Source organism: Myotis brandtii, unplaced genomic scaffold (genome assembly GCF_000412655.1).
Source record: "Myotis brandtii unplaced genomic scaffold, ASM41265v1 scaffold48, whole genome shotgun sequence".
NCBI classification, from domain to species: Eukaryota; Metazoa; Chordata; class Mammalia; order Chiroptera; family Vespertilionidae; genus Myotis; species Myotis brandtii.
The window spans coordinates 1,344,809-1,359,913 of record NW_005368341.1 but is presented as its reverse complement, the minus strand read 5'-3'; positions in this window follow the sequence as shown (position 1 = coordinate 1,359,913).

Sequence of the window (15,105 nt, the reverse complement as noted above, 5' to 3'; positions counted from 1 at the left end):
CGCTGCTGTAAAAAAGAAGGAATTCTTACCATTTGCAACAGCATGGATAGAACTGGAAAGCATTATGCTAAGTGAAATAAGCCAGTCAGATAAAGATAAATACCACATGATCTCACTCGTTTGTGGAATATAATGAACAATATAAACTGATGAGCAAAAATAGAACCAGAGTCGTAGAAGCATCAAACAGACTGCCCTACCTATGAGGGAAGGTGGGGAGTGAGGGGGTAAGAGATCAACCAAAGGACTTGTATGCATGCATATGAAGATAACCAATGGGCACAGACAGTAGGGGGGTGAGGGGGAAGCCGGGGAGAGATCAATGGGGGGAAAAAGGAGACTTATGTAATACTTTAAACAATAAAGAATTTAAAAAAGAAAAATGAAAATAAAGAATTCAAAATTTATTTTTTTTAAAAAAGAACTCTCTGCAAAGTAAGAGAGATACTTTACCTTTATTGTGTTAACATATTTTTTAAATTGAATGCTTGATATCCTGCAGAGAACAGTAGATACTGAGATCATTTGTACTTATTTCTGGAAATAAGCCTGACTCTTCTTTTTTTTTTCAGAATATTGGTTTAAAATGTTGAGTCATCTAGTCCGGAGTTGAACTGAGTGTAGGTGTTATTGTTGCTATTGTTACCTTCAGTGCCCAACAGGATTCAAATCATTGAAGTGATTTCTCCAGCTTGAGGTGGGACCTAAGTTACCAGAGAGAGTTTTTCTCAGTGTTCCTGCTCCAACATCAGCTTTCAGCATCCCAGCACAACTGCAACACAGAGCGTCTCTCTCCAGGAGGAAGGGCTCTTGCTCCTTCCCCAGGGAAGACTATGATTGCGTGTTGCTTATTGCTTGATAGGCTGCTGGACAGGGGGCAGAGGCAGTTCTCTTTTGCCGAGGTCCAATCTCAGTCTCAGTATCTGAATGCCTAGGCCTCAAAGCTGCGGCTTTCTACCATTCCTAGTCTCCTCCCCACGGTTGCCAATGCCTACCTGTAGTGGGTCTTGGGCGGGAAAGATCGACCTTCTGCTCCAGTGCTGAGACCTTGAATGCTGTAAATAGAGGATCTCCTGCCAAACTTCTCCTGCCATTTCCCTGGGAGAAGAGGTTTTGTTTCTACTTCCCTTCCCAGAGCAATAGCAGCTATTAACCTATGCCCCCAGAGGGACAGAACTTGCTGTTCTTCACCAAGCATCTTAAGGTTGTCTGTTTTTCTTGTTAACAATTCACAATCCCAAAATTAACCAGAATGATTTGAAGTGTTTGTCTTTGTGTGTTTTTTTTTTTATCTGAGTTAAAAACAAAACAAAACAAAACAAAAAAACCTACCCAAACCTACATCAAACTTCCATCTTGTGTTTTCCCTTATAGTTTCAAATGTCAAGCTTGAGGACATGAAAAACAAAACAAAACTTAGGAATTCTGTGTTTAGTGAGTCCCCTTAAGCAAAGTATAAAAATATTATATAAACTTAAGTTGTTCTGTAATAAAAATGATTGACAACTAATCTAAATACCCAGACCTTAAAATAGGAAGTTTGAGAAATGCTCTGATAAAGTTAGTGAAGATAGCCCAGGGGGAAATCATTACGTGACAGAGCGTTATCTTTGAGGGATTCATTTGCTAATATGGTGCTGGATAACTGTCAGGCAAGAATGTTCATTATTTCTTGGAATTTTTCTTCTTCTCTCCCCAAATTCTCAAGTTATAACAGATGAAGATCACTTTGTACCCGTTACTTAGTCACACATTCATTGGCTACATTAGGTGTGACTACTTTTTAATGCAAAGATATATACAGATGTATTTTAGTTCTCAGTCTCTTTGATTTTTGCCATTTTATATAGGTGCTAAACTATTCCAGTAATTGTTTTAAACTGGGAAGAAAAGAATTTGCTGCTTTCTCATTAATGGTGTTCTTCATATATTAGAAAATGAACTAGTATTAGGAGTGTTTATATGGCTATTTCATACTTTTTTTTTTTGCTGTAATGCTTGGTTTATTCTTAGATGAATACTACCATTTGGAATCATTTCAAACCACCATTAAGAACTGTGATCGTGCTTGATCTAGTATTCCAAACTATTCCTGAATGTCTCCTTCCTGAGTTAGAATACAGAAAAGGCAGAATAAAACACATGTCTAATAGATGACAGCAGTAGAAAATAAGCACAAAACCAAGAAAATGACTGACCACTGTCCAGGAAAAATAAGTGGAATTCAAATGTCAAAAAAATATGGATTAATAAAACCCAGAAATATGACTACATGGACTGATCTACATCCTTAATGTTATGAAATTTTGAGTAAGCAATATGGTGGACAGATTCTGTCTAGTTGTATGACTGGGAATTTACGTCTTGATTAGGTAAACAAACTGGGTAATGGAATATCTAATGAAGGAGGTTTTACTTTAAAATTACTCAGATCAAAATAGCTCCAAAAAGCAGAAGCAAGGAAAAAGCAAGTGAAGGTTTTAGTTTTAATGCAGTATTTAGTGTAGTGCCATCTGTTTAAAGTAATTTGTCCTACATAATTCAAATATATTCCCTATCCACATCATCTTTTTAACATTGTCTGTGTCAGCTCTTTAGACTGAAGGCATTGAACCAGAAACAAACCAGTGACAATGTTTGGGCAATCCAGTTACTTTCTCTTACCTGAATGTCACCTTGCATTTCTTGATTTGGTGTTTGGGAAATACAATCACCAAAAACACATACATTATGTGCATTTTCTATTTTAAAATAATACAATATAAAGCACTCGATACCAAAATAATTCTGAATAAAGTTCGACATCATTTTGATAACACACAAAAAAAAAACCTTTTGAGTTCACAACATCATTCTGAAAAAATTAACTGTTATAATTCGCATGTGCAGTGGGGCCGTCTGGTTGACAGAGAATTCCAATTGATAGACTATCAAGTAAACAAGATGAAACTCTTTTTAGTGTCTTTAGCCATTATCTGATAGATTTAATGGTTGTAAAGTTAAACAGAGTACCTCAAAAGCTAATTCATGTCTATTCAAGAAATCAGAATTTGTTTTTGCACCACAAACCAATAAAAGATGATTCTCAGTTTTAGAAAAAAAAAGAAGCAACAACTATGGAAATTATACCAGTGGATCCAATGTGTTTATTGAACTTGGCAGAGTGTGAACAAAAAGTACTTTTGTTTGTTCTTGCATTTATTTACTTTGAACACATTCTCAGTGCTGTTCTCTCCTATTCCAGGATAAAATCTTGGACAGAGCCCATAGGTTTCTGTGTGATTGACGGGTATTAAGTATACTCCCACTTTTTCAGGTATTAAAATGTCCAAAATAATCAAAGATATTTTTATTCATGTTATTTAAAATGTTTCTACACTCCTCCCTTCTATTTCTAAACTCTCAACCCCGCTATATCTGCAGTGGGATATCCCTCAGGCTGAAGGGAAGGTGTGGGGAAGGAAAGATGGAGGGAGGTCAATTTGCTTCTTTTCCCAGCTACATCTCACTCCAGGGCTCAGTCTGGGGAGAAGGGAAGGGGAGAGGAGAGTTAGATGTGGAAAATCCCCTTATGTGGCTTATGCTGGTATCTTCTTTGACAGAATATCCAAACACTGGCTCTTTCACTCCCAGGCCTTCTCCTCTCCTAACCCTTTCTATCTCTCATTTTTAGAGACCCTCAGATAACAGGGTGTTCCATATCCAAATCCAAGATTTCAGATGAAGCCTCACCCAAGTGATGGTTTAGCACTACCTTGTCAGCATCTTGCTACTGGGGATCTGCCTTCATTTAGGTCACTTCATTACAGATGCACCACTATCCATTAATGTGTTATTTTGTAAATTGGAAAGAGGCCAACATTCTCCAGCCAGACAAGACCTAAGCTGGCATAATGAACACAGGCTGGATTTCAATATCAACTTGAACCTCTGTACAGGGCACCAACTGTGGCACCAGAAACCACAGCCCTGATTCTGCCTTTCCATAAAGGTGTTTTCAACTGCCTTGTGAGTCCAACTATGAGTCACAAGAAACTCAGATCTGTGCCCAAATGTGCTCCGAAAGAGCATCTTCCACACCACGCTTGATTCTGTTGTTCTCAGTCAGGTAACTCAAGCCAGTCTCTCCCAAGCCTTGAGATTTTATAGCAAGTCAAATAACATCCTTTTTATTCTCCCAATTCCAGAAGACATATGCCACTATTTCTAAGATGCATTCCTTTCCCTAAACCCTTATGACATGGTTGAAGGTGAGGAAGAAACCCATTACCCATCAAATCTCTAATAATGGAGAAGGGGGAAAGAAATAGGGCACTGATTACTCTCTTCTAAGAAATTCTGACTTCTAGTCATTTCAATTTCCTCTTATATTGAGACCAGAGGATCTAGGGTTGATGAAATATAGTTTCTTGATTTATAGTATTACTAGAGGCTCGGTGCACAAATATTTGTGCACTGGGGGAGGGGGGGGTCCCTCAGCCCGGCCTGTGCCCTCTCACAGTCTGGGACCCCTCGGGGGATGACCACCTGCTGGCTTAGGCCTGCTCCCTGCGGGATTGGGCCTAAGCTGGCAATCAGACATCCCTTTGGCAGCCCGGGAGACCTCGAGGGATTTCCACTTGCCAGCGGGGAGCAGGCCTAAGCTGCAGTCTGACATCCTTAGTGCTGCTAAGAAAGCGGGAGAGGCTCCCACCACCACCACTGTACTGGCAGCCGTCAGCCTGGCTTGTGGCTGAGCAGAGCTCCCCCTGTGGGAGCACACTTACCACCAGGGGACAGCTCCTGCATTGAGCATCTGCCCCCTGGTGGTCAGTGTGTGTCATAGTGACCAGTAATTCCCAGTCTTTCTGCTGTTAGGGTCAGTTTGCATATTACCCTTTTATTATATAGGATAGAGGCCTGGTGCATGGGTGGGGGCCGGCTGGTTTGCCCTGAAGGGTGTCCCGGATCAGGGTGGGGGTCCCGCTGGGGTGCCTGGCCAGCCTGGGTAAGGGGCTGATGTCTGTTTGCAGCTGGTCACACCCCCTTCAGGGTGGGGGTCCCCACTGGGGTGCCTGGCCAGTCTGGGTGAGGGGCTGAGGGCTGTTTTCAGGCTGGCCAAGCCCCCCGGCCACAGAAGCTCCCAGCCTCTCCTTTTTTTCTTTTTTTTTTTTATTCTGAGATTTATTTACCTTCTATAATTAAAACTTTGTAGCCTTGAGTGGAGCTCAGAGCTGGCCAGGATGGGCGAGAAGCTTGGCTTCCTCCATTGCCAGGGGCAACCCAAGCCTCCTGCTCACTCCAGCTCTGTGGCCACGGCTCGCTAAAAGCAGGTATCTGGGGTTTATTTATCTTCTATAATTGAAACTTTGTTGCCTTGAGTGGAATGCAGAGCTGGCCGTGGCAGGTGGGAAGCTTGGCTTCCTCCATCACTGGAGCAACCAAGCCTCCTGCTTGCTCCAGCTCCGTGGCTGCCGGCTGCCCTCTTGGTTGGGTTAATTTGCATATAGTCACTCTGATTGGCTGGTGGGCATGGCTTAAGGTGTAGTGAAGGTATGGTCAATTTGCATGGTTGTCTTTTATTAGATTAGATAACAAGTCCTGTTTAAAGCTGGCCCCTTGCTCTTCTCAGCTTTGGGTAAGGCTATAAAAGCAAAAATTACCTAAATTCTTTTTCTTACTGAATTCCATCCTATTCTTACAATGTTTTGGCAGAGATTGCTATCTCACTTTTGAATTGAAAAATCTGGTTTAAAAAACAATAATATCTACTAAAATTCCTTGAAAGAGAACATAAATGGGACAGAGTTGGCCAAGACAAAGATAAAGCAACAAAAGTTAGTCAGCCAATAGGCAACATACAGAGTCGGCCAAGGCAAAAAGAAGCAGGTGAGAATGATCATGGTCTTGAAAGTAGATAGAGTAATTCTCCATAAATAATGTTAGGGTGTGTAACTTTTAGCACTGAGTTTATGATAGAGAGTAATGGCTCTACATTTTCATAGTGATCTACTTCCTGTATATACAAAGGGATGTTGTTCACAGCCAAAACCAAAATCAGAGCCAAGCTATAATTAGAATGAGGACATTGGTGTTAGGGTCATCACAAAGTAACAAATTAAAAATTAATGCATTCTGAAGACTAAATAGAAAAATCATACAAAAATTGTTTTACAACTCTTATTAATGTCACATTTTAAATGTGTGACATATTATTTTCCAGCCAATCAAGGGCCACTTATTGAATGCCACTCTAAGCATCATCCAAACCTCGGTTCTAGCTAGAGGAACATTGTGTTATAAGTTTGTCCAAGGTCACATTTCAGAGATGGAGAACTTTGATATATTTTACTGGAACATACATTGTGTGCTGAATTCATAAAGAGAAAAAATATTTGAAATTGTTACCAGCAATTTAATATTCCTCCATGAAGACATCATTCCTATAATGAAAAATAAGGTGTATTCTACTGTTCTCCTAATAATTTTATGTAGTTTTTATGTGCAGAATTCTAACTTAATATGCATTAGGTAGCATACTTTAAGTATTTCAATATGCATTCACCAAAGCATGTGTTTGAAAATGCCAGCCCATGTGAAAGCTCATTCAGTAGAAACTAATGGTGTCCAGCAGAGAATAGAATAACTAATTGAATTTTGTAATGTAGCCAGTAACATGATTTTCAGAGTGTGGTATTCGCAAACAAAGTGGTTTATTATCTGTAATGTCAACAGAGATCACCTCAAAGAGGACTTAAATCTTCTTTCATCAAAGTGCTTTGTGTTTAACTGCTAATGGAAAATAGGTATGCTCTAATGCTTTTGACATAAATATTTTGAGTGACAATTTTCCTTCTAGCTTTTCTTTTGTTCTTAACATGTAAGTTATTATTGAATTACAGTGATATCATACAGTAAGCAGTGAAATCATACAGTGAGAAAGGCAAATATCCTACCTTATTGGTAGATTTGTAGATACTTCATGATATTGGAGGAATCTAGAGACCAAAACTCAATTCCTCATGCAACTTCTCTTACCCATGAAAGTTTTACTTTTTATTTAATGGAAATATTTATATCTGCACTATGCCATTCAAACAAGCAAATAAAACCAAAACCAAACTAAATAAAGACATATTTAAGTTAGTCCCTACTGCTTAGATAGTAAATAATTGTGCAGACAAAATAATTTCCACAACCATTTAGCAAATATATATACATACATACATACATATACATATATACATATGTGTATATATACATATATGCCATCTGCTACATGTCAAGAGTTTGAGATTTTACCCAACTTGCAAGCTAACAAGTTAGCCTGCCTCAGTTACACAGTTGCTGACAAAAGATACAAGACTCACATGATCACATAGCATGCAGCTAACCTTATGTTGAATTGCTCCCTAACCACTTGGTATCTTGTTTTATGCCTGCCACACATATTATGCCTTATATGCTACGTATTATATGTTTCCTTTTCTAGAAAAAATACCAGAAGGATGATACGCCATCATACCTTTTATTGTATATTTACTACACTCTATCAACAAATATTTTAATGATTATATGCCAGGCTCTATGCTTGATCTTGAGGCATTTATAATCTAACAAGGAATTATCTATGCAAATATTATAATGGAATGAAATGCAGTTAAGTGCTATAATGAAGACCAAGAAACATGCATTGGCAAAAATTCATTCATTAATCAGGGTGGACTAAATTATACTTTAACTAGAGGCCCAGTGCACAAAATTCATGCATGGGTTGGGTACCTAACGGCTGTGGGCTGGGGACTCCCTTCCCTGGCTGCCAGCTGCTGGATGGGGTCTCCTTTCATTCCGTGCCACCTCCTGTGTCCATTGCTGGTTGGAAATACGAGGTTTACTCATTTTTTACTAAAGTTTTCAAAATATTTACACAACTATTGAGGCAGGCAGAAAGCTATTAAATTTTGTACACAGAAATAGCATCATTTACATTTATATTTCATTGTCCAAAGCAAGGATTTTAAAGAGACATATGCATGGAAAAAGAAAAAAATATGTAATAATGGTTAATAGCACAATTAGCTATCACATGGATTGAAAAGAAGAAAAAACTTGACTCTGCCTTTGAAGTCACATTAATAATCAACTGAAAAAATAATTGATAATTAAATTAGATAGACTAATGCAGACTACTTGTTTACATTACTTACATGCATCTTCTCTCTGTATTTCTTCAGGCATTCATTGGAAGAGAATTCCTTTTTGTCTAGTCATTTTCTGTGATATAAACAAAAATATATAAACATATATATGTATGTATGCATGTGCATATCTGATATGCATGAGTAGAGTTTATCTCACAGAAGATATTTAATATTAACGGTTATATTAAATTATATTTATATCAAAACATAATTTTCTCTAAAAAAGACATGAAGTTAATGAGGAAATGAGGCTGAGATTGAATGATACTTGTGAATTTTATGATTTGGAGTGATTAGAAAAAAGGCTATACTAGTTTCTGCACCCCATCGTTTAAGAAGTACACCATAAGTGGGATTGGGTGGGAAAAAAATCCCTATTGTTTATAGAGACAAGGAAATGAGATGTATTTGTAATATCACATATATATGGTGCATTTACTTGCAAACACAGTTAAGTGCAATATTATTAAGAAATTGCTTTGCCAAACTATTGTATTGTTGTTTTAAATAACATAAATCAGAAACTCAAACTCAACTCCAATTAGGTAAAATGAAACACAAAAATCAAAAGATGTTGTTCTCTCTCCCCCCCCCCCCCCCCCGCCCTCCCTCCCAACTCTCTGTCTCTCAACCTCCATCATTACTAGTTTCTCTCACTATCTTTGCTGACTTTACAAGTCCCCCATGTTGGAGTAACAAGGGCACTGAGGACTTTACTTGCATCTCAGACTCAATGACCTCAGGGAAAACAAGACTCTTTTACCCAACATGGCTAGAGAATCAGCATCTCTATAAACACATGCAATTGGAGAGTGATTCTTTTCTCTATAAATGGACATTTTTTTATTTTAAAAAAATGAAAAATAAACTTGAGTAAACACTAAAAGAAAGCAAATAGCAGTAGCAATAAACATCTTGGAGACATTACAAATTTTCTCTCAAAACAAATGTACATGGCCTGGTACCTAAGTGTGTGATAGTTGACTATATTACTACAATTTCTTCAAATCAACTTCCTAATAGGATATAATGTTTATTAAATACTAGAGGCCCAGTGCACAAAAATCGTGCATGGCGGGGGGGCGGAGAGGTTCCCTCAGCCTGATCTGCACCCTTTCCAATCCAGGACCCCTCGAGGGATGTCTGACTGCAGGGATCGGGCCTAAACCGGCAATCGGACATCCCCCTCGCAATCCAGGACCTCTGGCTTCTAACCACTCACCTGCCTGCCTGCCCTAACCACTCTGCTTGCCTACTTGATTGATGCCTAACTGCTCCCCTGCTGGCCTGATCCCCCTAACTGCTCTCCCCTCCCAGCCTGATTCCCCTAACTGCCCTCCTCTGCCATCCTGGTCACCCCTAACTGCCCTCCCCTGCTGGCCTTGTCGCCCCTAACTGCCTCTGCCAAGGCCCCTGCCACCGTAGCTTTGTCTGGAAGGACGTCCGGATGGTTGTCCGGAAGATGTCCAGTCTAATTAGCATATTACCCTTTTTTTAGTATAGATAAGTAATAAAATATGTTAAAGCTTAAAATATATTATTAAAATTTAATTGTAACTTAGCAACCATTTTGAGGTTATATAAACAAAAGATTATTTTAAGAAGGAATAGTATATCTCTGAGTATCTGGCATCATGGAAATAATAAAAAGCAAATTGACATTTAGTCAGTTTTATTGTTTTTAAGATCTCAAGAGACCACTTACCACAGCACAACTGGCTTCAGATTCATCACTGGGTCCTAGTGAACTCATTGTGTGGTGGTGTTTGATGTCACTTTCACATTCAAGAAAGAACTTAAAAGAATTTAAAAAATTAGAATACAATACTAACTTTAAGGAGTATGATTTTAAATTTTTTCCAAACAAGTTATTTTACCTTTTTAAAAGTTTTATCAGAGACAATAACAATATATAAGACATTTTTTAATTTATGAAAATAATTTGTTCTAAAAATAAACATTTTTACCACTTTTTTTTCAATATCAGGCTGATTTAGGTAGCTAATGATAAAAATTTAATCCATTTTTAAAACTTAAGTTCCTTTGGATGACCATCACTTTTTTTTCACTAATAGACTAAAAGTTATAATTATCTGATTCAAAACTAAGATCCAAAACAACTAATGTATTTGGAATCCTTTGACACAATACAATCTGTCAAACTTGGTTTTGAAAATGGAAGCAATATGAAACATCCTCTGATTACAAAGGTTGGTGCTGAATTAACTTGAAATACTTTCTGTAAATGAAATAGATTAAAGGAACATTTGTCCCTGAAAAGCAGATGATATTGTCTTCATTTATTTCATTCTGAGTTAGGGAACATGGCCTTATAGGCACTATTACCAATAAATTTGAAGTGACTCCAAGTTTAAACATCAGTGAAGCATCACATCGTATGTTCAAATCAGATGACCGTTTGGCTAGGCAAATGTCATTTATATTTCAGAAGACATCCATGTTATAATCAAAAATGAATTAGCAGACATGGAAACTTCAAGCACCATTTGTCATGTGGAACATGTGTGCATTAATATGCCTTATATCTGTGACTCTGAGGAAAGCTAAGTCAACTCCAGAATTACCATAACATTCAAAACTACACAGTAATGCATTTTAAAGTGAATGTATTGAAAATTGAATGCCAACTAAAAATAAATGATGGGACCATTTAAAATTAAATTACAAAAGGCTTTTTCTTTGTCCTTTACCCTATTGTCATCCTCAGTTAGCATAGCTGTCACATGTTTACTACGTATATCTTAGGTTTAGAATGTAAAATGAGAACAAACACACATCTAATTCTACTTAAGTGAGTATCTTATAACTAGATTTGTTTCCCATGAAGGAAAGATCCAATCCTATTATAATAAAAGGCTAATATGCAAATCAACCAAACAGTGGAATGACCAGACACTATGACGTGCACTGACCACAAGGAGGCAGACTCTCAACCCAGGAACTGCCCCTGGTGGTTAGTACACTCGCACAGGGGGAGCACTGCTCAGCCAGAAGCCGGGCTCACAGCTGGTGAGCACAATGGTGGTGATGGGAGCCTCTCCCACCTCTGCAGCAGCGCTAAGGGGATCTGACTGTTGGCTTAAGCCGGCAGTTGGATATTCCTCGAGGGCTCCCGGACTACAAGAGGGCGCAGGCCTGGCTGAGGGACCACCCCCCGCCCCCCCACACACACAAGTGCACAAATTTTGTGCACCAGGCCTCTATGTTATTATATTAACCAATTTGAATCTTCTACACAGGATGCCTTTAGTAACCTACCTGGTTATTAGGTTTTATTTTTATCATTATTAATTCCAATGTACAATATTCCCTAAGTATATTTGCACTTCAATAAGATTAGGCAGAGGAAAACTATCCACTAATGTGTTCAAATGTTTAATGGAACAAGAAGGAACATACATTTATGATAAAAATGAAGTTATAAAGTATTTATTTTTGTCCTTCTTAATAAGCCTTAAAAAATGAACACATAAAACTGAATTATGTTTTAAGCCTAAAAGCAAATACAAATCAAACAAAAGGCAGCTGGAGATGTGTTTTGCCAATAGATTATTCTCTCTTTGTGTACAGATGTGTATGTGTACCATTACACAGAAAACACTGCCAGAATAGATGAATCATTCTAATTATGCTAAGAAGGAAAGTGCAAAACAAAACATAAAATCCTAACCATCAAATACATTAACTAAAACTAATTTACAGACAATTTCAATTTTTTTATTAACTAAAGAGATAATACTCAAGCTTCTAGAAGCAGTAACCCTTTTTCTAGCTCAAAATATATTATTACATTGTGTTGGTCATGGTGTAGTATTATCATTACTTATGCATTTATATATATTCATATTACTATAGATAATTATACATGTGTATAATATAATTGTATTGTGCATTCCATGAGGGCAATAATCAGGTCTGATTTTATTTCCCTCTACTGGGTATTTTTAGACTTTAACTCAAATAGTAGTACAGTCATTTGATTTTTCAGTAAGTTACTTTGATTCATATCTCAGATGACAAGAATATTTGGGGCTATTACAAGTCTTTGGATAAAGCAGCAAATACTGTCTTAGTATCATGTCATGTCCCTTCACTTGTATTTTAGTATTGAAGGAGTAAAATTATATATTTACAACTGCAGTGAAAAGATTTGAGATGAATTCATTTTTTTTTTCAATCAAAGATGCCACTTACATATAGCAGCAGTAATTGTTTCAGGGTTTTTTACACAATTAGTGACATTATTATTTATGATCAGGCATTTTACACTTCAGAGTGCATGACATGTCTGAGAGTAATAGGGTTCCCGCTTTGAGAGGATTCTAATTCATCATCCCTTAATTGCCTGCTTGGATCAAAGTCAAAACAATTCCCTTCTTACCTGACCAAAGCAGCATTCCTTTTGGCCTTGAACACCTGACTCTCACTTCTCTTTATAACAAAACTCATGTCAATTAAAAAACATTCACCATAAAAATCGAGTGAGGAAATAAAATATGTTGAAATGATTCTTATTAATGTCATTGTTACCACCAATTTCAGGGCTGTACGGCATTACAAAACACTTTCCTCACACTTTCCTCAGATATCCTAAAAGCCTTGCCTACAGAACTCAAATTAAGATTGATGTGGGCCTGAAATCACATTAAGTAATGAAAAGTAGAGGGTAATACTTAGAAAAAGAATTTTTCTGTGACAAATTCCACAAGTTCCAACTCTGTCACCATGTCTGACAAAATCCAGTATTTTTGTGTTTTATACATCAAAAGAAGTTGTTTTTTTGTTTTTTTTTCTTCCCTTTGGTTTTTGCTTGTGGGTTGCCTGAATGGGAATTTTGACAATTTTGAAATATTTTGTTTTCAACCAAAAATCTCAAATTGAGGAGTGTTTGAGGCATAAAATAAATTAAATTAAAAGGAATATTCTCTAGAAAAGTATAAAAGAAGTTCAAAAAATTGTTTGTATGCCTGTCTTCAGCAAAGTTGATTTAAGTGTAACATTTGCCTATTGTTCTCTCTCTGCTCAATTTTTTTCTATCTTGTGACTATGTCCCTGCTGAAGTAACAAAGGCCTTCATCAACTCTCGAGAGTACTTAGGAGCCCCCAAATCTATAACATGTCAGTTAGGTCAGCATTTCTAAGATTATGAGGACCTCTCACCCAATGCTCCCAATAGTCTTCTACAAAAATATTCATCTTTTCTTCCATTGCCCAGGGCTTTTCTCTGCTTTTTTGCCTCACTGGAAGGCATTTGTCAAGCTTACTCAGTTTGGATTATTTTAGCTACCATATCTGCATTTTATATTTCACTAAAGGCCCAGCGCACGTAATTGCGTGAGACCCAGATCTGCCCTGTAAGAGGTGTGGGCCCTGCCTCTGCTGCGCAAGCTGTGGGTCCCCCCTCCACTGCACCAGCCCCCCGCGAGCCCCGCTTTGCTGCACGAGCTGCGAGTCCTGGCCAGCAAGAGGTGCTCCATGCACCTCCTGGTGACCTGTTTTTCGGTTGTTCCACTGTTATGGTGTCATGACCACAGGCCTTTTATGATATAGATAAAGAATAAGCCATGCACAAAAGTAGTTTATTTATTATTAATAGGCTATTTTAGATTTCTAGTGTTATTTTATGCATGATTGGCCACTTGATGTCCCTCAAATCATATGACATGATCATTTGGCATGTTTATACAGACCTGAGCACTTATTTTGAGGCTCAGTCTACAAGCTTAAGTATATTGTTGTTCTTGTATTCATGGTGACATAATAACTACAGCAAAAAAGTGGGCACTCAGCCCTAACTGGTTTGGCTCAGTGGATAGAGCATAGGCCTGTGGACTGAAGGGTCCCAGGTTCGATTCCCGTCAAGGGCATGTACCTTGGTTGCGGGCACATCCCCAGTGGGGGGCGTGCAGAAGGCAGCTAATCGATGTTTCTCTCTCATTGATGTTTCTAGCTCTCTATCCCTTTCCCTTCCTCTCTGTAAAAAATCAATAAAAAATATATTTTTTAAAAAAGTGAGCACTCAAAAAAGCCAGTGAGTCTGTACTAGACTGAGTGCTCATGGGAGCTTGCTGCATTCGCTGACCCTCATCTATAAAATGTTTCACTTGAAGAAGGATGCCTTACTAAAATAGAGGTCAGCAAACTAAGCTACAGCCTATGGGCCAAAACTGGCTTGGGCTTATTTTTGTATAGCCCCTGAGATACGAATATTTTTTACACTTGCAAAGGGGAGTGTAAAAAAGAATATGAAACAGTGATTGTTAGTGGCTTGAAAAAAATATTTACTCCATCTTTTTTTCAAATATATTTTTATTGATTTCAGAGAGGAAGGGAGAAGGCAAGAGAGATAAAAAAATTAATGCTGAGAGAGAATCATTGATTGGCTGCCTCCTGCACGTCCGCACTGGGGATCAAGCCCACAACCTGGGCATGTGCCCTGACTGGAAATCTAACCATGACCTGTTGGTTCATAGGTTGATGCTCGCCAATGAGCCATGCCTGCTGGGCTACTCTGTCTTTTTTATAAACAATGTTTGCCTACTTTTGTCTTAAAAAAATGACAGGATCCAAAAGTAATGGAAGGGAAATGGAGTCATCATAATAGACTACATCAGTTCTTTAACTATACAGAAGACATTTAGCCATAAAAAATCTTCCTTATGTTGGAGCTCGGTTCTTGAGTTCTGCAAAGAAAGAATTTAGAGCCAAGAACTCTAACTCAAGAAATTTACTTAGAGAGTCACAGAGGCAGAAGAAGTGAACTAGCTGGGCTGTGTGGATTCAAAAAACAAGTTACAGAAACAAAAAAGGGGCCCTTGGAAATTAGGAGAAAGAAAACAAAGGTATGTACCTGAGAAAGAAAGCGTGTGTGTGTGTGTGTGTGTGTGTGTGTGTGTGTGTGTGT